The sequence below is a fragment of the Hippopotamus amphibius genome, chromosome X, assembly GCF_030028045.1.
Source record: "Hippopotamus amphibius kiboko isolate mHipAmp2 chromosome X, mHipAmp2.hap2, whole genome shotgun sequence".
Classification (NCBI taxonomy): domain Eukaryota; kingdom Metazoa; phylum Chordata; class Mammalia; order Artiodactyla; family Hippopotamidae; genus Hippopotamus; species Hippopotamus amphibius.
The window spans coordinates 105,631,491-105,656,932 of NC_080203.1; the positions used below are offsets into that span (position 1 = coordinate 105,631,491).

At 36.6% G+C, this 25,442-nt stretch overlaps 1 non-coding gene across 1 annotated transcript; it reads right to left on the reverse strand.

Moving 5' to 3' along the window:
- Nucleotides 1-761: 761 nt before the first annotated feature.
- On the reverse strand, nt 762-868 carry LOC130842817 (U6 spliceosomal RNA). Its single transcript, XR_009050590.1, has one exon. It is a non-coding gene; the product is annotated as a U6 spliceosomal RNA (small nuclear RNA).
- Nucleotides 869-25,442: the final 24,574 nt, after the last annotated feature.

Genomic DNA, 25,442 nt, shown 5'->3' on the forward strand with positions numbered 1-25,442 from the left:
AGATGCAGAGCCTTCTGATCTCCCCTGCCTTATGAACAATATCTTGACTCAATTCTGAAATGCACTGTTTGTTTCCCTAATGCATGCACTCGAAGAAACTCTTGCCTTCTTTTCTCCTTTTTACCGAAATTGCAATAACTGAAAATATAAGAACAGGATGGTTCCTTTTTGCCTGCACATACTCTTGTTTTTTTCTGATTTACAGTACTGTTTTATCTCTGTTACTTTTCTATGATCTTTGTTTATTTCGTGCACATTTTATCTCTGCTGTTGCTGTATCTTACCCTAGTTTTGCCAAATCCTGAAGGCCTTCGGAAAAACCACAAACAGAAATGCATGAAACCACAACTAATGATAGTTAACTCAATTATAAAGGCCTTTGGCAGCTAAACAATGGATATTCCATTTTTCTCAAATGACACTTCGCATAGAACTCAAAATTCTTGAATACTGCAGTAAAAAGTTCTGTTTCAAAGCAGAAGAAAGGTTGGGTTGGGGATGGATCCATAAATTAAAATGGTATTTAAAAGAATCACAAAGTACCTTCTCTCTTGAAAAGATATAAAGGATCTGGAAGAGTAGGGAAAATTTATGAGCCCAGAAATTTATAGAAAGTGATTTGAACAAATTAGTATGGAGAAGAAATTTCTTATAAATAAAACTAAATCATCCTATGGAATGATTTGTTAAAAAATTTTAGTTAGTTTCAAAGACACATAATCAGGGTGGTCTTATGTATTTTTTTTTTTTTTTTACCTGGAAAAAATATGGAACGCTTCATGAATTTGCATGTCATCCTTGCACAGGGGCCATGCTAATCTTCTCTGTATTGTTCCAATTTTAGTATATGTGCTGCCGAAGCGAGCACTGGTCTTATGTATTTTAAGCCTTCTACCTAGTATCTGTACTGGTTTCTTCTGTGTGTGTGTGTGTGTGTGTGTGTGTAGCAGAGGGGAGTGACAATCATGCCTAGGACAGAAAAAAAGGGTTTTTCCTACTTTATCGAGATATATTTGATATATAACATTGTGTACATTTAAGATATACATGTTGATACTTATATATTGCAAAATCATTATCATCATAGAGTTACCTAAAATGTCAGTCGTCACATAATTACCATTTATTTTTGTGGTGAGAACATTTATATCTACTCTCTTAGCAACTATCAAGTATGTAATACAAGGCTGTTAACTATAATAACCATGCTGTAAATTAGATCCCCAGAATTTATTCATCTTATAACTGGAAGTTTTTATGCTTTGACTTAACATCTCCGTATTTCTCCCACCCCCAAGATCCTGGTAACCAGCATTCTGTTCTGTTTCTATGACTTAGGCTTTTTCAGATTCCACATATAAGTGGTCATACAGTATTTGTCTTTCTCTGCCTGACTTATTTCCCTTTGCATAATTAACTCAAGGTACATTCATGTTGTCACAAATGGCAGAATAACACTCCATTGTGTGTGTATGTGTGTGTGTGCATCACAACTTCTTTATCCATTTACTGACAGACACTTATGTTGTTTCCATACCTTGGCTATTATGAATACTGCTGCCGTGAAGATGGGAATAAAGAGATCTCTTCAAGATAGTGATTTCATTTCCCTTGGAGATATATATATATATATATATATATATATATATATATATGAGAACTGGGATTGCTGGATCACACAGTAGTTCTATTTTTAATTTTTTGAGGAATCACCATACTGTTTTCTATTGTGTCTGTACCACCACCAGTGCATAAGTGTTCCCTTTTCTCTACATCCCTGCCAATGTTTGTTATTTCATATCATTTTGGTGATAGCTGTTCTAATTAGTGTGAGATGATCTCATTGTGGTTTTGGTTTGCATTTTCCTCATGATTAGTGATGTAAAGCATCTTTTTATGTTGGCCTGTTGGCCATTTGCACATCTTCTTTGGAAAACTGTCCATTCAGAAATAAAGAAAACAATTACATTCACAAGAGCATCAAAAATACTTAGGAATAAATTTAACCAAAGAGGTGAAAGATCTGTACACAGAAAACTCTAAGACACTTATGAAAGAAACTGAAGACAACACAAATAAATGGAAAGCTATCCCATGGTCATAGGTTGAAAAAATTAGTATTATTAAAATGTCCATACTACCCAAAGTTATCTACAGATTCAAAGCAATCCCTATCAAAATTTCAATGGCATTATTCCCAGAAACAGAAAAAACTACCTTAGAATTTTTAGGGAGCCACTAAAGATCCCTAATAGCCAAAACAATTCTGAGAAGGAAAAACAAAGATGAAGGCATCATATGTCCTGATTTCAAACTATACTACAAAGCTACAGTAACCAAAATAATAGGGTACTGGCATAAAAATATACACATAGACCAAAGGAACATAATCAAGAGTCCAGAAATAAACCCTCACATATATCGGCAACTAATATTTGACAAGGGAGTCAAGTATGCTCAGTGTGGAAAGAATAGTCTCTTCAGTAAATGGTGTTGGGAAAACTGGATAACCACATGTAGAAGAATGAAATTGGATTGAAATGCATTAATTAAAAGTAAGACCTGAAACCATAAAACTCCTAGAAGAAAACATAGAGAAACAGCTCCTTGACATCAGTCTTGGCAAAGACTTTTTGCATATGACACCCAAAGCAGAAATAACAAAAGCAAAAATAAATAAGTGGGACTACATCAAAATAAAAAGCTTCTGCACAGCAAAGGAAACAATCACTGAGATCCTGAACATGTGCTCTACTGGGTTGCCCAGAACACTAACTTGTCCTAATAAATGCCTGTGTATCTTACTCTTGCCTCTTTTAGAAACTGTCATTTTCTGAATATCAGTATAGCCTACCCAATATTCCCTAAAAGCACTGCCAGGCTTTTAGGGCATGAAACTAACAATTCATAGCACCATCTTCTATTTTTGTGCCTAAGAGTAGGATATGGTGGCAATCTTCTGGTCAATAAATTCATGTTTTGTCATCTGCCCCTTTTCCTGATGTGTGACTCACTGGCTGCCCTTTGCAAATTTAAATCCCTTTCCACTAAACAGCAGGCTACATTGTTTTTCTCTCTTCGTCTTTCTATAATCTGCAGTGAATATCTGGTGTTAAATGGAATGACTGATCTGGTAACCCCTCTAAAAATGACCACTGTAGGGTTTTAGACCTCATTTCAATGACAACAGAGCACACTGAGGAATTTTTTCTTTTATAGAAGAATAACAGTATTCACGCTAAATTTACAACTGGCTATATTTAGCTCTCTCCAGTATAGGTAATTCCTATCTTTAAATATCATTAAATATCAAAATCATCCATCATTTGATTTTTTTTTTTAGGACAAGCAGGAAAAGGTTTGACTTCTTAAAACTGAAACAGAAAAAAAATGTACATATGTCTGTGTCTCCATACACACACATATTTTACAATGTATGTAAGCACCACAAGCAGAAGGCACTAGAGGCAGCCCAGAGTGGAGGTGACTGGCACACTGTGTAGCCAGCTAATCAGTTTGTTGGGAATTAATTAGAATCTCCCAAACTAGGAGGTGAGGAGGAAGAATCAAGAAGGTGTTATGATTCACAGTTACTATCTAGTTTGGGCAAAACATTCCTGGAGCTTTCCTGGATGAGGGGAAAAAAAGAATTAAAGAAAGAAAATAAAGAAAAACAGAAGTAATCCAGTGTTTTTTGCCTCGATGATAGATACTTCGTGTTCCTTCATTTCAGTCCAATGACTGTTGTTTTCAAGCTTGTTCAGTCCTCCTCTCTTCCTTGATGAAGACTGGTTGTCTGGTATTGATAATTGTGTAGTATGTCTGACTAACAGTCTCTAGGGATGTCTTCTCCTTGGCAGAGATGACAAGAAACAGCAGGGAGACTTATTCGGGATGGAATGGAAAGAATACAAAAGTAAGTTAGAGCAGAGAACAGGAAAGCAGGGAGAGAAGTAAGAAAAAGGAGTTTCAGAATGTTAATGCTTGATACATTTTAAAGACCACTGTGTTTTTCCATCTGAGAAAACTGAGACCCAGAAATAATAAAGGAATTGCTGAAGACCACAACTATTTCCAGATTTGATATTTTTATTACTCTTAGTTACCTGTAAAAACTGTGTCAGAGAACTTATTTCAGAGCTGACAATTCTACCACGGAGGAAAAGTTTCCCTCTTAAAACAATTATGTCTCTGCTCACTCACGTGGTATTACTTTCTCCCTCCAATTCTCAGTGATCAATTTTGAGTAATTCTGCTTACCAGAGCTATTGTTTTAAAGGGCTACTTTTGCTTTGGGTACCAGAAATGTCACAAAATTACCTCACTGCTTATCTCTATGTTACCTTCCCAGACATGAGAAAAGGCCATTTGAAAGAAATAATGTAGTTTTGGTGATTTTTTGTTATTTTTTTTCTGGCTCTCTAAACAACACCATTGTTGCTCCGCTTCAAGACGTAAGCATGCTACGGCTGGAAAACCAGATCTGTGTGAATTAGTGTCAGGATCCCACCTCTGGCACCTGTACTACCACAACCATTTCCTATATTGAGGGAGACTAAACTGGGCAGGGGTGAAAACTGAGACTCCCAGGACAACTCCATGGTGCATGGTGTTCCTGTCTATATCAGGCTTGTTTGATGGGAGAAATTAAACCTGTTGTTTCCTTCTCCCTTATAACAAGATACAGTCTTTTTAGGATGTGCTCTTAGAACACTCTGATCCTTCTTAATGATGATAATCCAGGAATTTTCCTTATTTTCACTGGCTATAGAATTCTAGTAAAACTCCCAGATGCTGTGCTGACTTTGGTTCTAACAAAGTTTTGTTTTGTTTTGTTTTTTCAATCTTGCTTGATTTGGATTCTGACACGAGCATTCATTGATCTTGATATTGGTCTTGTTGTCTTTTACCTCTCTTGGGTGACAAAACTCTGTAAAAAGATTAATGAGCTCTTTCTTACCAAGATCCTTTAGCACTAACAAAACTTCTTAAACTATGCTGATGAAATCATCTTTCACTTCAAAATTTGGTGCCACTGTTCTCTATCTAATTGGAAAACAGCAAGCTCCCATAGTTGAACTACAGTTCTAGATCTCAAGTTCTTGACAAAATTGCTAAACTGCAGTGTTTAACTGAAATAATTGCTTCCTGGACTTATAATCAGGAGTTATTCAAAGTGTTCTAAGACCACACATTCACTAACTTATAGAACAAACAGGAAGGCATATATGAAATACGCTGCTTCAAATCAAATGGGGCTAAAATATTCACTAACTTTTTTATTCAAAACTTTATTTCAATGAACAATTGTTTTAATTTAATAAAAAGAGAAATGACCAGAGCACAAAGCATCTTAGTTTTTATCTTCTGACAAATGGATTATCTAACGCACGGGTCCCCAACCCACCGCCACGTGCTGGTCTGAGGCCTGTTAGAAACCAGGCCACACAGCAGGAGGTGAGCAGAGGAAGGGCAAGTGAGCAAAGCTTCATCTGCTGCTCCCCATTGCTTGCATTACCGTCTGAACCATCCTGCTCCCCCCACCCTCCTCCCTCGGAAAAACTGTCATCCACGAAAACCAGTCCCTGGAGGCCAATGATCTAAAGCATAAGTAACTGCACTATATATACACACTAACACATACATGACATAATTTCAAGTCTTACAAAGTGAAACAGAGAGCCAAGAATTATTCTTTTACACTTAGTTTCTTTGAGGATGACAAGAGACAGTATTATTTGAAAACTTTTTATATTTATAACATATCTGATTTTGATGAATATTTAATTACTTGAGGTCTTTTTGGAGGTTTAAACTTTTTAGATCACCTTCAAACATGAGGCTAAAATTTAAAATTCTGTATCATAACTTTCAATATCTCTATGATGACATCATGAATAATGATACTTTTATCCTCTAAAACTTAATCTTGGTTCCATTTAAAGATACCTAAATTTTCTAAAATAAGGTGTCATTGCAGAAGTTCCATTTTTAAAATCATTAGGACACTCTCTTACAACACGTACGAAAATAAACTCAAAATGGATTAAGGACCTAAATGTAAAGCCGGATACTATAAAACTCCTAGAGAAAAACACAGGCAGAACACTCTGACACAAATCACAGCAATATTTTTTGATCCACCTCCTTAAGTAAAGGAAATAACTGCAAAAATAAACAAATGGGACCCCAATTAAACAAAAAGACAACCTACTCAATGTGAGAAAATATTTGCAAATGATATTATCAATAAGGGATTAATACCCAACATATATAAACAGCTTATACAACCCAACATCCTAAAAACAAACAATGTGATTTAATAATGGGCAGAAGAACTGAATAGATATTTTTCCAAAAAGGACATGCCGATGACCAACAGGCATATGAAAAAGATGTTCAACATCACTAATCATCCAGGAAATGCAAATCAAAACCACAGTGAGATATCACCTCACACCTATCAGAATGGCTGTCATCACAAGGAACACAAGGAACGTTGGAGAGGATATGGAGAAAAGGGAACCCTAGTATACTGTTGGTGGGAATGTAAATTGGTGCAGCCACTGTGGAAAACAGCTTGGAGGTTTCTCAAAAAACTAAAAATAGAACTACCATATGACCCTGCAAATCTACTCCTGGGTATATATCCAAAAGAAACAAAAACACAAATTCGAAAAGATACATGCACTCCAATGTTCACAGCAGCATTAATTACAATAGCCAAGGTAAAGAAGAAGTGATATCTATATATACCATGGAATACTACTCAGCCATAAGAAAGAACAAAATTTTGCCATTTGCAGCAACATGAATGTACTTGGAGGGCATTCTGCTAAGTGAAATAAGTCAGAGAGATAAAGACAAATACTGTGTGATATTACTTATATGTGGAATCTAAAAATTACAACAAACTGGTGAATATAACAAAAAGAAGCAAACTCACAGATATAGAGAACAAACAAGTGGTTACCAGCAGGGATAGGGAAGAAAGGAGGGGCAATATAGAGGTAGGGGAGTAAGAGGTACAAACTGTTAGGCATAAAATAAGCTACAAATATATATTTTACAACATGGAAAGTATAGCCAACATTTTATAATAACTATAACTGGAGTATAACCTTTAAAAATTGTGAAACACTATATTGTGCACCTGTAACTTACATAATATTGTACAGCAACTATAGTTCAACTTAAAAAAAATAAAGTAACTTAACCTGAAAAAAAAAAAGAACCTCTAAATCCCAGTTTAATTTTTTCTGTCATGTAGAATATGCAACTGTAATAAAAAGAGGATATTTTCATTAGAAAATAAGAATAAAAATCATTAAACAAAATGTCACTGTCTATTGAAAGTATTGTGCCCAGAAGTGGTAGATTCACAAGGAAAGCACTCTAGCATCTATAAAGTAGTCAGAAACATAAGGCAGATGCTCAGATGGCTGATTTTAGACTTTTCTTCCTTTTTAAAACACATTCAATGCTGTACCTTCCCTCTAAGCACTGCTTTCACTATATCCTACAAATTTTGGTAAGTTGTGTTTTCACTGTCATTTTGTTCAAAATATTTTAAAATTTCTCTTCATATTTCTTCTTTGACCCACGCATTATTTATGAGTATGTTGTTTACTCTCCGCATATTTTGGGATTTCCCAAATATCTTTCTGTTATTTATTTCAAGTTTAATTTTATTGTGGTCTGAGAACAGACGTTGTAAGCTTTCTATTCTTTTAAACTTTTAAGGTGTGTTTTATGGCCCAGGAAGTGGTCTATCTTGGTATTCACCAAGTCCATGTGAACTTGAGAAGAATGTATACTCTTCTGCTGCTGTTGGACGATGCAGTCTATAGATGTCATTATACTCAGTGGACTGATGGTGTTTTTGAGTTTACTTATGTCCTTACTGATTTTCTGCCTCCTGAATCTGTCCTGTTTATTTATTTTAAAATTTTTTATTGGTTTACATTATATAAGTTTCATGTATTCAATATTATATTTTGGCTTCTGTATACACTACAGTGTGCTCACCACTAAAAGTTTAGTTTCCATTTGTCACCATGCTGTGGATCTGTCCATTTCTGAGAGCTACTGAAATCTCTGACTATGATAGTGGATTCACCTGCTTCTCTTTGCAATTCTATCTGTTTTTGACTCACATAGTTTGATGCACTATTGTTAAGCACAACACATGTTAAGGATTGGTACATCTCCTTGGAGAACTGACTCTTTTACTATTATGTAATGCTCTTCTTTATCCCTGATAACTCTCCTTGCCTTGGAGTCTACTCAGCCTGATTAACATAGCTACATCTGCTTTCTTTTGATTAGTATTAGCATGATGTACTTTTCTCCATCGTTTTACTTTTATTTATATGCAACTTTATACTTAAAGTGGGTTTCTTATAGACATCTAGTTGATCTTATTTTTGATCCTCTCTGTTAATCACCACTGAAGTGTAATGTGATCACTGATAGAGCTGGATTAATATTTACCATATTTGTTGCTGTTTTCTATTTTTTAAACTTGTTCTTTGTTCCTATTTTTGCCTTAGACTCTTTTTCTGCTTTTGTGATTTTAATTGAGCATTTTATGATTCCATTTTCTCTCCTTCCTTAGCATATCTGTTATATTTTTTTTTAACCTTTTTTTTAGTGGCACAGGTATTCCTTCTTATTGGTCAGAGTTGAGGACACATCAGTTGTTACGTATTTTGAATATCACTGTTATGTGGTTCTAAATATCCAAAGATATTTATCCAAATGATTCCATTTTATTTGTTGATATTGTTTTTTCCTAAATACTGCTTTGACTACTACTATTACTGTATCTATTATTTACTCAAATTTATTCAAACCTTGGTATATTTCTTATTACAACTCTGTAAATATATATATTATTAAACCTGTTTTGTATAAGAGGAAATCTGAGGCTCAGCAGGGACAAATAATTTGCCTAAGGTCACATGGCTTCTTGGTGGCAAAATAAAGACACCAATTCAAACTTATTTGACTCCTAAGTATGTATTAATATTACTGAAATATCCAGATTTTCCAGTGAGCGTGTGAGAAAGGGAAGACAGACAGAGAAAAAGAGAGAAATACAACAGCTTTCATAAGGCAAATTAACAAATATTAAAATTAGAACATCTTATATATATATATGAGTGCAATATAAATGGCACTTCCATAAATAAGGGATGGCATATGTTTTACTTGATCTAGCAGTTTTAGTAGAATGAGGATGGTAATGCAATGTACTGTAATCCATTTGGAAAGCAGTCTGACGATATATACCAAGTATCATAAAAATATTATTATACTTCATTCAATAACTATATTTTAGGAATGTTTCTATATAAAATATAATTATTAAAAATGTACATGCATGAAGTTAGGTTAAATCTGATTTATAATAGCAAAAAATTGAAAAACCTAAAAAGTTAAAAATAGTATTGGTAATAAAATCAGGTACACCTTGGTTGATTAAATATTATAAAGTCATTTAAATGATATTTCTAAATAATGTTTAAAATATGGAAAAGACTTCTGTTATAATGCTAAGTAAAGAATAAAATCAGGATACAAACTTGTGTATGTGCTATACAAGCATATTTGTGTAAGACAAAAACCTCTGCAGACATAGGAAGCAAATACATTTAATGTTAATAGCTTTACTTTGGTGGTACACTAGAAATGAGAGTTTTAATTTATTCACCTTTATGTATTTCTGCTTCAAGAAAATTATTTTGATTAATCCTTGCCATGTTCATCAGCTTTGAGTACCATTATGCCTGGCTCTGCTATATCTACGTATAAGACATCTGCCATTTGTTTATAATTGAACTTTGAACACTTAGAGGACTTTAGGGTAATGTTCCTCTCTCTGATATCATTTATTCAAATAGATAATACTATACTCAGACAGTCTTGTCTGCATAGTACAAGTCACCCACGGTCTGTATTTGTTGAAGACTTTTCCAAACCTTAATATACCATGTGAACGTAATTACATAATACTACTTAATAACAGAGGTATGTTTTATGGGGAATATTTTTATATTGTTACATAACTTTTAAAAATATTTTATTATCAACTATCACTTAATCTAACCTGGCTTACATTCAGATATTGATGAAACTAAAGATTTATAACAATTTTATTAAATGTAAAACCTTCTGTGTAATTAGGATCTAAGGTTGGGAGTATGTGTCCTGGGAACAGACTCCCATACTAAGTAATTGGAAAAGTCGCTTAGGTTTGCATTACCTCAGATAGCTTCTTTATAAAATGGAATTGTATCTATCTTGTAGGATTGTTGTAGGAATTTAGTGAGCTAATACCCACGTGACATTTACACTTAGAACAGTTCCTGGTAAGAATAAAAATGTTCAGTGTCTGTTATTACTATTATTCCCTCCAGTTTTGAGATTCATTTTGTGTTCAAATATCTCTGAAATGTTTCTCTGAGCTGCTGTCAGTGTCTCTGTAATTCTTCCACAGTCAGGCTATTTATCTTTTTTTATTCTGTTAGAGGTGACTGGAGTAGGGATTCTCAATTGTTTCCTTTTCACTCAGCACCCACTAGTGATATAGACACTTGGTCATTAGTAACAAGGCCTCATGGAACAGTGGTTCTCAACCTGAGAGCCACAAGCCATACTGATAAACAATGAATGAAATCAGTAGATTCAGTTCCAATTTCTGGAATCCCAGCTTGGCTAGGATCTTCCCTGCTGCTGTCTTACGTCTTCTACCTTAAGAATTCTAGTTTTCTCTCCTCTATAACATGAAAATTAAGAAAAACAATCTGTTCAAAAGACTGCCCCAAGAGTAAATAACATTTCCCATAGCTGGGCTCTATCCTGTCAGAAGAAACTATTTTTCTCTTCATTCTTAAAGAAGAATAAAAAAGCCTTTTCCCCACTTTCTTTCTTTCTCCAAGACAGTCATTTTTTCTCTCCCTGGCTTTTACCATTAGGAATCCCTAGCTAGTAGTAGAATCCAATATCTTCTTAGGAGCACTTAGAGCACGCTTAGCCCCTTCTTGAACTTTTCCTTTCCTTTGGGTATCAGGCTGCTTCTTCCGATGTTTTACCCCTGCTGCTCCTGTAAAAGTTGACTCAGCCCAGATGACTTTTTCCACAAACCACCACACTATTCTTTCCCTAATATCTTGTCCTGGTGAAGATGGCCCTCACAAAGAAATGTGGTGTGAAAAATAAAGGCTGTTTGCCATAAAAACGTGTAGTGGTTAGAGAATAGTATAAACATCCATTAATATATCCTTGGGAAGTCTACCTTGGCTGCTCAAAGGGATCCAAAAATGTGCTATTTTAAAGAGATGAAAACCATAAATGTGCTTATTGAATCTGGCTCAACAAAGCTGTCTTGAGTGAGAAATTACAGGACCTTCTCAGGGTTTTCCTGGGCACATGCACAGCCCTGCACATGTATGTGGTCTGTAGATTTCCACGATTATGTCAGAGCTTTTCAAAGCCCACTGTGGATATCTCATTACCCAGATCTTCCTTTTAAGTTTTTTGGTCAGCCTCTTGTTTGTCCTGAATGGTAGTGCCCTCTTAGGCAGTAGTGGTGTTAATCCATTGCCAATGATGTCTTTTGTTTGTTTTTTGACATATGTCTTTAGTTGGGGCTTTTCCCACTGAATGTGTTCTGAGATGGGTCAAATGAAAAGAAGCCTTGTAAATGGGCTTTTTCCAGGGAGCTGCCAGAGTAATAAAATAGTACAATTCTCTGGGGAGGTGGCTTCATGAGGAGCTGCAAACCTTTTCTACTTATTCAAGTATCTTCTGGCTACTGGTTTTCACAGCTATCACCGTGTTGAAACTGCTGGTTGTCAATATTACCTTGGAGGTGTGGAGGGGGGGTGGAGATAGGGAAAGTTCTATCAACACAAATTTTGCCTTGCTTTCCCAGATTCAACTGTTTCTCCTGAGTAAATGCTCCTCTGGTTACAACAGTACTTTAATTGTCCAGGTTCTGAAATGGTTAATTTTGACAATTTTAGCCAGTGTTAATTTTGTTTTTACGGCTTTTTGGTCATCCTTTCTCTATCATTCCGGAGTTCCCACCCCTCCTCTTGCTTTTTGATCTCCTGCTGATACCACACATTGGGCAAATATACAAGCAAAAGACAAAGAGCAAGGGTTTCAGGTAATGCAGTCCACAAAATCAGTCTTCCAAAACAAAGAAAAAGGTTAAAAATGAAAGGATGTCTGGAGGAGCAACTGAAGATAATCCACCACATCATTTTTGTAGAAACTGATGTATACACCAGAATCCCAGTTTCTGGCTTCACAATCAGAAGTAATTTTCACATGTACATGCACCTGCAATTGAAATGACTAGGGTATCCTAGTATACAGGAAGCAAAATTATAATCAGCAGTCGGCTTGTTTGGCAGGAAATCGAAAAATGCAAGTAAATAACAATGTCAAGCTTAGTTTGCTAACAACTTCTGTGTCTGAAGTGGGAGTATGCCTGGCAATAGAACCATCTTCTTCCTACAAAATACTTCGATGGGTAGTGCTAATGGCTTTTTTAAAATCATTCTCCTTTTCCTATACTTTATCAGCAGAGTAAACTCCATTCTCATCAACACCATTTTTCAGATGCACATTTACTCAGATAAAGTCAGCAAAATGGAGACATTCTTATCTCAAGTTTTTTTTATATCTTTAAATAATTTTTCATTCACTGGTTTTATGCTTAAATTCTCAGAAAATTATCTTATTTTCCATGTTTTAAAGTTATTAGGGTAAGGTAATTCCATATTTGCTTTGGATACTGTCTATAGTGGACTGGCTAATGAGTCCTTGTGTACTCAAGAAGAGTCAGAAATTTACTGTAAAGAAGATAAGAATCATAAATACGTTCATGAAACCAGGCTGAAAGAAAATGTCTAGACCAAAAGAATCCTTATTAGTATTTTCCCATAGCATAACTGAGTAAGGTAATCTAGAAAATTTAACACAAATACAAAGTTAACAAAAGATTCTTTTATCTACATTATAGTTTTCTATGGATTTATCACTTTAAAGACCTACAGACTGTTAATATATGAAAACTAATTGCTTGATCACAAAAGCAAAGTTACAAAATAGTTTTTATAAGTTAACTTAGGCTAAATTTTGCTAGAGCAACTTTCAACAGAAAAATCTCAGTGATTTAATACAATGAAGATTTATTTTTCACTCAGTTTACATTATCTATTATGGGCCAGATGTGACTTTATTCCAGGAGCCCTGCCTAAGACACTTCTAGTCTTTCTGCAGAATAAAAAAAAAAAAAAAAGATATGAATAGTAAGGTACATTCTGGCCAAAAACTCTTCTCAGAAGTGACCCGGTTCACGTCTACTTACAAATCATATGATCAAAACAAATCATATGGCCAAGCTTAATTCCACAGTACAGAGAAGTGTATTTTTCCAATGGGAGAGGAAACAAAGTGCAAGGAACCACGGTAAATATGTTCAACAATAATGCCATATATTATACTCTCCTAGTCACTTACCTCGAACACCAAAGTTACTAGTCCTTCCAAAAAGCATCTATAGTACCTACTATATCCTTCTTATTAGGACTTATAAGCATGAATTATTAATATAGCATATTAATAGAATGTCCCATAAAAATTTTAAGGTAAAGTCCCTGTGCACTAACTTAGCGAATGAGAGTTGACATAGATCTGAAGTGAACTGATGAAGTAGCACTGCTATCCATGCCAAGTGAAAGCCTGCTATACTTCTGTCCTCTCCCTTTTAACAAAGGGGGATAAAATGGTTGCTAGATCATAAACTACACATCAAGCCTGTGTTTTGTTTGCTCAAGCAAAGAAAGCATATCTCTAACAGTAAACAGATTTACCATAATTCACTGTCATTCTTCACAAAAATGTTTACCTTATGCTTGGTCAAAACAAGGCATTATAATGAGGATGTTACAGAAATAACTACCTCTGCACAAAGAATTCACTTTGGCTAACAAGTAAAAGTGGTTTATTAAAGAATACTGGGTAGCTCTTGTGAGGGTGAGAGAAAGTCCAGAGGCTAGTGCTCTAAACTGAGAAACAGGATTGTCTTATTCGGGAAAGTGCTGCTGCAGCTGTGAGAGCAAACGCCACCAGCAATAATAACTAAGAACTTGACTTTCCATCTACTTTCCAGCACCAGTGCCATTTCTGTGACAGCAAGTCATCCCTTCTCTGAAAACTAGATGCCTCTTCTGCCAAGAAAGCCAGATAGAATGGAAGCTCCAAACTAGCCCTGTTTCCTCACACTGCTCACCTCTGAATCAAATTCACCTGTACTGCTCCTGGTCACGTGCATGTTCCTAGCTTAAAGAGAGGTTTGGAACACGACAGTCTGCTTTCTTTGTCTGTGAGATATGTAAACTTCACAGTGAAGGAATTTCCCCAAATGCACTAAAACTACTATTAATAAAAATAATAAGCAATCATGAATATGTCATATACTTCTATACGTGGAAATAATGGACTAAATATACAAGAAAAAACTGAATGCTAAACCTGCAAGAGAGAAACTAACATGAGACAAAATGACTGGAACAACAGAACTCTGGAAAGCTTCAATAAAAGGAGACAAATATTTGAAAGCACTGCTCATCAGGTAAATTTAAAATAAGATAATTGGGCAGCACTATTTACAATAGCCAGGACATGGAAGTAACCTAAATGTCCATCGACAGAAGAATGGATAAAGAAGATATGGTACATATACACAATGGAATATTACTCAGCCATAAAAAAGAACAAAATAATGCCATTTGCAGCAACATAGATGGACCTAGAGATTGTCATACTGAGTGAAGTCAGACAGAAAAAGACAAATATCATATGATATCACTTTTATGTGGAATCTACAAAAATGGTACAAATGAACCTTATTTACAAAACATAAATTGAGTCACAGATGCAAAAAACAAGCTTATGGTTACCAAGGGGGAAAGGAGGGAGAGACAAATTGGGAGATTGGGATTGACGTATACCTACTACTGTATAAAAACTAGATAACTAATAAGGACCTATTGCATAGCACAGGGAACTCTACTCAATACTCTCTAATGACCTATATGGGAACAGAACCTAAAAAAAGAGTGGATTATATGTATATGCATATGTATAACTGACTCACTTTGCTGTACATCAAAAACTAACACAACACTGTAAATCAACTATACCCCAATAAAAAATTAATTAGAAAAAATAAAATAATCGGTTGTATATTTGTAAAATGGACAATTTGACCTTATACCTGTCAAATAGAAAACAAATTCAAATAAATCCAGACTTGGTAAGGAAACACTTTATTCAAAAGGACTATTGCAAAGAGATTGTTGCAAATAGAATGTTCTGACCATAAAGTCTGTAAACATCTTGAGAACTTGGCAAAAGGAGTTTTTCTTCTATAGAGAGGAATAAACAAACTGGGAATGGGGAAGAGGGAAGAAAAGGTGGCAAAGAGCCTATTCTCAGGAGATACTGTTAAGAAGGGGCTGTATCTAGCTCAGACTGAGGGTGGGTCAAAGTTCAGGGACCAACTAACAGTTTGGTTAACAAGCATTTCGTTCTGATTGATAGGAGGGGAGGAATAAGCAGTTCTGCTAATCATTAATGAGACAAAGAATGAGAATTTGAGAATTTGGAGAGTGTGTGCCTGGCCTTGCCATAGGTAAACAAGGGGAGGATTCTTGAGTCTTACCTAAGTCATATGGAGAAGGGTGGTTCTTTGCAGTAAGCCCTTGTCCGGAACACAAAATGGTAGGGAGGTTTCCCTTATCCTTCACTGTTTTTCAGGAACATAGGAATCAGCTCTAATTTAGCATCGTCAAATCCAGTGCCCTAGCCAACAGAGTATAGCTACTACTCCACCCCTGCCCTCTAGTTCTAGAGATTTATTCTCTCCAGAGTTAAACCAGAGAGGATACGCATTTGAGGATACCAGGCGCAACTGAGAACAGGGGTGAGATGTCACAGTTTTCTGAAAACAGGGGAATTAAGTGAGACCTGTTAACAGAATGGTGAGAACCCACCACTCCCCATGAGCTCCCTTCTGCATTGAGTTTGAGAAGCTATAAAATAGGTCCTAACTAGCCCAGGAGCAAAGCCCTACAAATACTGCCATTCATAGAACGCCTGATGAAATGATTGGAACCCTAACCCACCAATTTGTGAAGGCTGGTATTTTTTAAGGCCCATCCATGCATAAAATATATGCAATTAGCATACTTATCTCTTACTCCTAAATATAAATGGACAAACAAGGATTCTGACACTTGGGAAGACCTCTAACAAGAAAAGTGGGGTGGGGGGGCAGAGATGGAGGGAGGAAAGAAAGGAGGGAAGTAGAGATAAAGAAGAAATTTATTAAAAACAATTCAGGGACAATAAAATAATAATATTTTTGGAAAAATAAGTAAATATGGGCACTTCCCTGGTGGTGCAGTAGTTCCGCTTGCCAATTCAGGGGACATGGGTTCAATCCCTGGGCTGGGAAGATCCCACATGCCGAGGAGCAACTAAGCCCGTGCGCCACAACTACTGAGCCCACATGCCACAACTAGTGAAGCCCTCACACCTACAGCCCGTGCTCCACAACAAGAGAAATCACCACAATGAGAAGCCCATGCACTGCAACGAAGAGTAGCCCCTGCTTGCCACAGCTAGAGGAAAAAAAAAAAAGCTCGCGCACAGCAATGAAGACAACACAGCCAAAAAATAAATAATAAAGAAATACAAATCCATTGAAGAAGTGATAAATGCCCTCAAATTTTTTTAAAAAAGTTGAGAGACCAAGAAGTGGAATAAAAGTGTCAATAAAAAGTTTAGAAGATATTATCAAGGAAGTATTTCACAAAATAGAAGAAAAAGAGTTGCAAAATAGGATGAAGAAAATTTTTAAAATTAGGGGATAAATCTGGGATGAGTAAATCGGAATAACAAGAGTTGCAAAAAAAAGATGGCAGGGAATTATAAAAGAAAATTGATCCAGAAAACTTTCTAGAAGTAAAGGACATCAGTTCCTTGAATTGAAAGGGCCCACTCAGTGACAAGAAAATTAAAAGCAAACAAATACACACACAATTATAAAACACCAATAATAAAGAGAAAAATCTTAAAATATAGCATGGAGGTGTGAGAATAAGGATCACAGATCAGAATGGCTTTGGATACCTCACTGGCAACATTGGAACTAGAGAGAGGATAGTGAAGAAATACCTAATATTTTTAAGGACAAATCATTTCCAACCTAAAATACTGTACCCAATCGTATTATCAAACATGAGGATAGAAAAAAGGTATTTTAGATTGTCAATGGTCACTCTCTAATAGATAAGGAAAATTACTGGAGGATCTGTTCCACCAAAAGTTAGTAAGTAAATGATAAAAGAGGAAGACATGGAATGTAGGAAATAGGAGTACAACACAGGTGAGTGGTGAATGAAATTCTGAGGCTGATGCTGAAAGGAAATTCCAAAAAGACAGCTATAAGCAAGCCAAGAGAATAATTAGTCCAGCCTGGAGAAGGAAGATGGAATGTTAAAGGGGAGACAAATCCAAGAAAATAGTGAAACTGATAGGATATTTGATGCATTTGAGTACTTAATTGGAGGTTTAAAGCTCTATTGAAAAGATTGGAGATGAGGTAATGGGGAGATATTTAAGTAAACGTGATTACGTTATAATGAGGCAGATCTTTTAATTAAGTTCTGCACTAAATGCTTTGGAATTTATAGGGGGAAACAAATCTGCCTGTGGAACTCTTTGCAAAGAAGATGTGACCATTCATTCAATCACTTACTTGACAAATGTTAGTTAGGGTCTAATACATATCAGGCATTACTCTAGGTACTGGCAACACAGCAGGGAACAGCACAAACAGTCCAGTTGGAGAGGAGACAGAAAATTAACAAAATGAATAAATAAATGTTAAATGCTAGGAAGCAAAATAAAGCATCGTTTAGGACCAGGGAGTGCCAAAAGGGTGAAGCATGGCAGAGGAGACTGGGACTTAAAGGAGCAGCCACTGATGGATAAGGGAGCCTGCTAGGGTGAAAAGGGAATCCATTGTTTAGAAGAGCCTGCCAATTGCACAACTATCCATTATGTTGCTCCATGGATGATTCAAGCCTCTTGTTCTGAGATCTGGAAGAGCCTAGTCAGTCCTATAACCGACTTAATCGCAGTCTTTTCATCATCCCAGCGGATCAATGAGCATCAACTGCCGACATTTATTGGACTCTTTCTTAGAAACAAGCCTTTCAGGTAGTTCTCAGACCAGGGAATTAGCTTGAATAATTGTGGTTGAAGCATTATCTCAAATTGGTCATAATTTGGTATAAAGATTTTCCAAATGGACTTTGTTATCAACAGAAAATTCTAGCTCTGCCATTTACTCTCTCATTGATTTTGGACAAGGGTAGTGGACCAGGTTCCCCAGGTTACAGAATCTAACATGGAGTTTGGCAAACAGGATGTTTAGTAAGGAGTCCCCTGGGGATCAACAGCTGGGGAAGGAAGGGGAATGAAGAGGGTTTAGGTAGCGGGAAAAGTCAAGCTTCAGTGCAGTCTCAAAGACCCCAGTCACTCCCACTGGGACCCTGGGCACTGGGAAAACCCTTCAGAAATGCCCCAAGTTGCGCCAAGATAGGTATTTTTGTACTCACTTTTTTTCCATTTATTTGAAAGGAGATTTATCAAGTACAGAAAATCCATTTGATTGTTTGACAGAACAAGGGTTACGTTAACACATGAATACAACTTACTGGCATAGATAGAATTATCTTGAAGCATTCTGAATAACACAAAGGTAACAAAAATAAGGAAGTAACCTTTTACATAAAGGGAGATTTTTCCACCTGGGGATTTTACACCAAGACAAGAAATTTAGCCACAGCTAGCATTTAAAGACTACCGTGAGTGCATTCAGATGTCTGAAACTATTTTTAGGCCTCATTGTCTCCCTGACAATGCTTTTCTATATTGAGGTCATAGGAAAATTAGAAACCATCCTGTATAGCAGTTGCATTTTAACTTGTGGCTTATAAAATACACATCTTGAGACAAAAACAAGGCATTGTAATAAAATTTAGTTAAAAATAAAAATGATGCTTTGTCTTTAGAGGAGGCCATGCTATAACTACCATTAATAATTCAGTCCATTAATTATAGAGATAAAATAATGGTTTTCATTTTTTCTTTCATGATTCATAAGACCAAATATGACATATTTAAAAGAAATGAAATCTAATCTGCAATTGTTCTTGTAGATATACACAAATGGAAACTCCTCACTCCATATATCAATAATTGACAAAATTAGTAAGTCTATATACTGACAAATATGAGTTGCTAAATCCCTGTGTATTCTATACTGCTCTGAGCTTTAGGATGAAATTCACCTTAAATATAATATATATAGTCTCTGTCCCTTATATTCCTTACTACATAGTTATTCAAGACCCAAAGAACCTCAAAAGAGTACAGCCATCCCTTGGTATCCATGGGGGATTGGTTCTAAGAACCCTGCAGATACCAAAATCTGTGGATGCTCAAGTCCCTTATATAAAATGGTGTAGTATTTGCATACAACCTACACACATCCTCCCACACACTTTAAATCATCTGTAGATTACTTATAAAATCTAATATAATGTAAGTGCTATGTAAATAGCTGTGAATACTATGTAAATAGTTGCCAGAGTATGGCAAATTCAAGCTTTGCCTTCTGGAACTTTCTGGAATGTCTTTTTTTTCCTAAATATTTTCCATCTGCAGTTGGTTTGAGTCTGCAGATGTGGAACTCGTGGATACAGAGGGCTGACTGTATAGTTAAAAACTGATATGTATCCATCAGGGTTTTGTGTTGCAAACTGAAACTGACTTTGGCTTACTTTAGCAGAAAATGAATGTATGGCAAGGATATCTGTCAGCTTACAGGATGTCTGGAGAACCAAGCTCAGAAAAGGAGAGAAAGCACAGGGAGGTTTGTAGAAGAATAAAATGATGCAAACTTTTTTCACTGCTGCTGAACTCAGCCCCTTGTGGCAGATGCTTTCATAGCTTTACATCTAATTGTTCCTTTCCTTCACCTCTGTGACACTCTCAAAATTCACGTTCTCTAACCAGTTAAGTGGTGTTCTGTTGGTTGCCAGGGGCAGAAAAAAAAGGAGATTCTCCTTATTTCCTTTTTTTTTAGTGAGAGTTTGGGTTCTGTCCTTCACAAAGATTCCAGTTAGGGAGGGTTCCTCCAAACTGAAGAAGATAATTGAGTGCTGGGAAGTCACAAAATGACAAATGCTGGCTAAAATGTGAGCATTTTGAAGTTTGTTGGAGTCTAGTGGACAAAGATGAATAAAGGTGGAGTAGCCAGGAAAGGACTTCATGGAGAAGGAATGAATTAAGATGCACTGGCCCAGTGTTTGACACTGGGGTCAACGGAGTAGAGCAAAGCTGAGGCGAAGTGAACCCTGGCAGTCCTGCATGTATCAGAAGCCCTGGTTGCTGCAATTCAAAGAGAACCAGTGATGACATCTACAAACTTCCTGAGATGCTTTTAACCCTCCTTCTGCCACTCTGAGTGGGTATGTGCCCTCAAGTCATGATGGGTCATTATTCTGCAGCCTGGTCATAGAAACCCAGGTGTTTGCAAGCTTGATGGGACCATGGAGATCACCTGGGCTGAAGGAAGTTCCTTATTTTACAGAGGATAGATCTGAGGCCCAGAGAGGGAGAGTTACTTACTCAAAACTGGTCAGTCAGTAGCAGAGTCAGAAACAGAACCCAGCAACTTGGCTCCAGTGCAGGTGCTCAGTCTACTAAATTTGTTAGGCCTGTCATGTTCTTGCTACACCAAGGGCCACTGCCTTGTTCAGGTCCTCACTTTGACTGTCACCTTGGCCACCTAAACTGTCTGTCTCCCTTGGCTTCCTCCAGCTCTCTCCTGCTGTCAGATTTATCTTTAAAAGTAGAAGAACTGACCGTGCCTTAACCTGAAGTGATTCCCCAAATGAACAAAGTTCAGATTCCTGAGTCTAATTTCTGAGGTGTCAGCTGCCCCTTGGGCCTGGTCACCTGCAAATACCCAAGTTTCACTCTGAGAGTCAAGTCCTTGTCAAGCTCCTTCCATCGTTTGTAGTTGCATATACTTTACCCTCTCCCTGTAATTCGTTCATCCCTTTCCTTTCTGTGAACTTCTTTACACTTCAAAACTCAATTCAAATATAATTTTCTCAAAGGACGTATTGCTGAGTATCCCAGAAAAGCTTTGGCATGGCCTTTTCTATGGTCCCAAAGCATCCTCATACACACAGGCATTGCAGTCCCAACTGAGTGTATTTGTTTAAACGTTTCTCATCCTCTATTTGAAATGTCCAGAATACATATTGTATACTCATGCCCAGGTCAATTTTTAGAAAATAACAGGCATTCAATGAGTAATTCTGAATAAGTAATTGAATCAATCCCCCTTGCATAACTTCCAAGAATTTCTATGAGCCCACAAACACGGACTTGAGAAACAGCTTCTGTGTTTTGACCTAAATTTCACCTGCACTGATCAAAGATCATTTACACTTTGAAGTTTTAACCCAATTTTAACATCTTTAGCCTTTTACAAGTCAAAGAGTAAATGTTTCCACAAATATAGCTTTGTCATCATTTTCATTTTAAGAATGAACTCAGTTTTATACATTTTTTATGAAAGATGGTTCCCCAAACTGAATTAACAGAATAATCTATTAACACTCTGAATCATGTCATGAGAAGCAGGTCCAAAATAAAAGTTGAACTCCTTAAAAATAACTAGTGTAAGGATTTGAGTACTTTTAATATATAAATTCTAGAGGCTTGAGGCACTGTTTAAATTCTAATTTATCAGTGTTTTATGTGCTAAACAGACTTTTATATGGTGACTGTTTGAGAACTGTTAAGAACTATACTATTATACCTTCCCTTTCTCTACTTCTTAACACTAACTTAAAGGAGTAAGCAGTAAAGAAGAAAGGGAGAGGAAGAGCTAAGAGCAATGGGAATTGACTCTGGCAAAGTGAGCACCTGGGAGAATTCAGTGTCTCAAGCCAGTTATTCTGATTTCAGAAATGTATGGATTTGGGAAATAAAGATTTTACAGAAGAAGTGCACAGGTTCTTGAAGAACAGAACTAAACTCTTCTTTTCTATTCCAGTAATAAGTGGCATATGTTGCCCCCATCAGAATCTGGGATATAAAATGACTAAGACCAGTTACAACACTAAATACCACAATGGCTTGAAAACCACATTGACGGGTTTATGAGAGCTCTTAAAGGACAGCTGTGCCTCCCTGCCGCCTTTCCATGGAATGCAAATCAATAGAAAATGGCATTTCAGCATTGCACTCCTGTGAATATTAAATATCAAATGCTTCCCAATGCTGGCAGTGAGTGGGCTGCATTGATTTTTTCCTCCTGACTCCACTGGCATTCTGCTAATGACACCTGCCTCTGTGGACTTTTACTGTATGTGCTAATATGCACCATGGGAAGGATGCATCATATCAGAACCCCTAGCCCTCTGAGAGCAGTTTGTGGATAAAGGACATGTCCTCTTAGAATCACAGCCCCTATTAAAACATCTGACTTGGGAAAGGATCACAGCTGCCACAAATTCATATCTTATCAAGGTGAGTTTGCATCTTTGGAGGTCTGTGTTATGTCAGATCTATGTGTGTTCGAGAGGCATAAAGTATATAATAAAAGATATTGAAGGGATAGTCCTCAATAAGGCTGTAAATGATCCTGTAAAGAAGTGATTCTCAAACCTGGCTGCACATTGGAATCACCTGCAGAGTTTATAAAACTATGGTGACTAGACCCAACCCCCAGAGATACTGATTTAATGGTGTAGGTTGTGGCCTTAGTATCCAGATTTTTAACTATTTTCCCAGTGATTCTAATGGGCAGTCAAGGTTGAACATGTGCTGTAGTTCAAGTCTAGAGAAGGCATTCTTCCATCGTGTAAGTCACTGATTACAATTATATTTGTTTGTGCCCTGACTCCCTCACATTCACATTCACATCTTGATATGCTTACCCAGCTTCTAGTACCAACAGTGCGTCTGTGTGTGTGTGTGTGTGTGTGTGTGTGTGTTTAGGGGAGGGGGATGTGTACCACCAGAATTTGAGAAGGAGCTAGTCATTTAGAGTATTTTACTTTGTTCCTACTTAACTTGATATTTTTCTAGAAACCTAAAATGAGCATAGGCTATTTCAGAAAATGTTGGTGACAGATGGTCATCTCTTCAGACTATGTATTGGTATAAAACTGAAATTGACTGTCAGGTTGAACAATAAATGGTTTGGGATAGCACAAAGTGCTTGGTCTACTTACTGGAATTCACAATCTGGTTGCTCAGTGACTTCAGAGGAAGATGGCCTGAAGGGTAGACAGACCCTTCCTACCTATTTCCAATACTGTCTGGTCTGCTTTTCACAGAATCAAATTATATACTGACTCTAATGATGCCTTAAGAGGGTCACAACTGAATCAGACAACTGTTCCAAAACCGAATAGTTTGGGATGGGTTGTGGGTGGGGAAGGGTCTAGCACCACTGCTGTACTGCACAGAGACACGCCATACTGCCTGGGTCATTGTGAGCCGTGGGTGAAGGATGGGAGTGGAGGGTCCTCCAGAGATACTACATAGGCCTCCTCAAGCAGATATACAGGACCCTTCTTGATGCTCCTCACTTGCTCATTCCAACTCCTTTCCCCATATTCTCTCATTCAGCAGTGGGCTTTCTGTGCTTTCAATTGCCCCAATCTTCCAGGCTATCATCTCAGCCTAAAGAAATCAATTTGGCCCCTTAAGATTTGCAGATGTGGCACTTTGGTTATAATGAATGTGAATACTATTGTAACTGCCCAGTTCCTGCTGGTTCTGCCCAGAGGGGTATTGGTGAGGGGGTTTCCTTTGGTCCTAAGAATGGCATTTGGAATAGTGAAAGGCTTCCATTCTATCTCTTTTTCTTTAAAATATGCCTGGAATTATGCATATCTCAATTTGCAGGAGACAACTTCCTTTCAAATATTCCCAACTGGGCCACAAAAGAAATTCCTCTTCCTTATCTACTTTGACTTTGACCTGATTTCTAACTAAATAGCATCTTCTTATATCAAGAGAGTTTTTCCCCTTTCCCTAATCTGGGGATGTTATAAGGTTTCTTGTATTAACTATTAATGAAGAGTATCATGCCCAGATTGCTCCACTCTGATCTCTAAATCCAATGTGTCTAAGAGAGGCAGGGAAACCTCGGTTCACCCCACCACACTACCTTATCAACATAGTCCACCATTTTTTTTTGTCACTGATGTTTACTTAAGGGTATGGAATTCAGTCAGAATATGACAGAGAATAATAAAGTAAACTGTCTATTGCTCAAAACAAATATTATCTATACGATGAATATAACTACAAAAGGACAAAGACTCACTTGCAATTTTAACAGGAACAATAGGTTCCACACCTACCTTACTACCTATGCTTTTGTAGCTAATAATGATGACAAATCTCTCTTGGTACCCTTTTGTAGGAAATAAAAAGCCAATAATTAATCTGTCATCACACACACAGACATAATAAAGGGATTATCACTTAGCATAGGGTCCTGTGTAGAACAGCATTCAAGGAATACTTGTTTAGTGCATCGAAATCAGAATATTTTGCTAGAGTATGACTTTAGTTTTGTTCACAATTTTGAAAGTACTGCTTCCAATGAGTGGAATCAGCTACGGAGCATGTTGACAAGTTGAAGATATTTGTGACCCACCTTCATTTGATTACATTACAAAATGAATTGCTTGGAATCTTCTAGAATGCAAAAAGTGGAGAAAATACTGTATGGATTCAAACTGCTCAACATCAAAGATATGAATAAACCTCTCTAAAAATGAAAAAAAAATATGGGGAAAGCTTATTCACTTGAAAGAAGACAGTTGTCATTTTCTTAGCTACATTACAGTATATACTAAAGTCTTCTGTATGGAAAAAGAAATGGATGTAAGACTGCTACTGATCTTCTGGGATTAGTAGATAATGAAAAAATTAGAATGAAGCCCATACTAGGTTACCCGTACATACATGACTAAGAAGCCTGAATCTGCAATTCAGTATTAAGGGAATAAGATTTCCCCTTCTCAAAATGACTCAGGGAACAGGTCGTTCTGTATCAAACATCTGTTGTTACAACCCCTCCTTTATGCGTTATTTGCAACACATCACCAGATACAAGCATTTTTGGAAAAGCATTTGAATTTACTTACCTCTGTGGAGATTAAGGAAATGGTCAAAAGAAAATAGTTTGATGTGTGATTGCTGCAACTCATCATATCAACATAAACCACAAACCCCTAACACATACATGA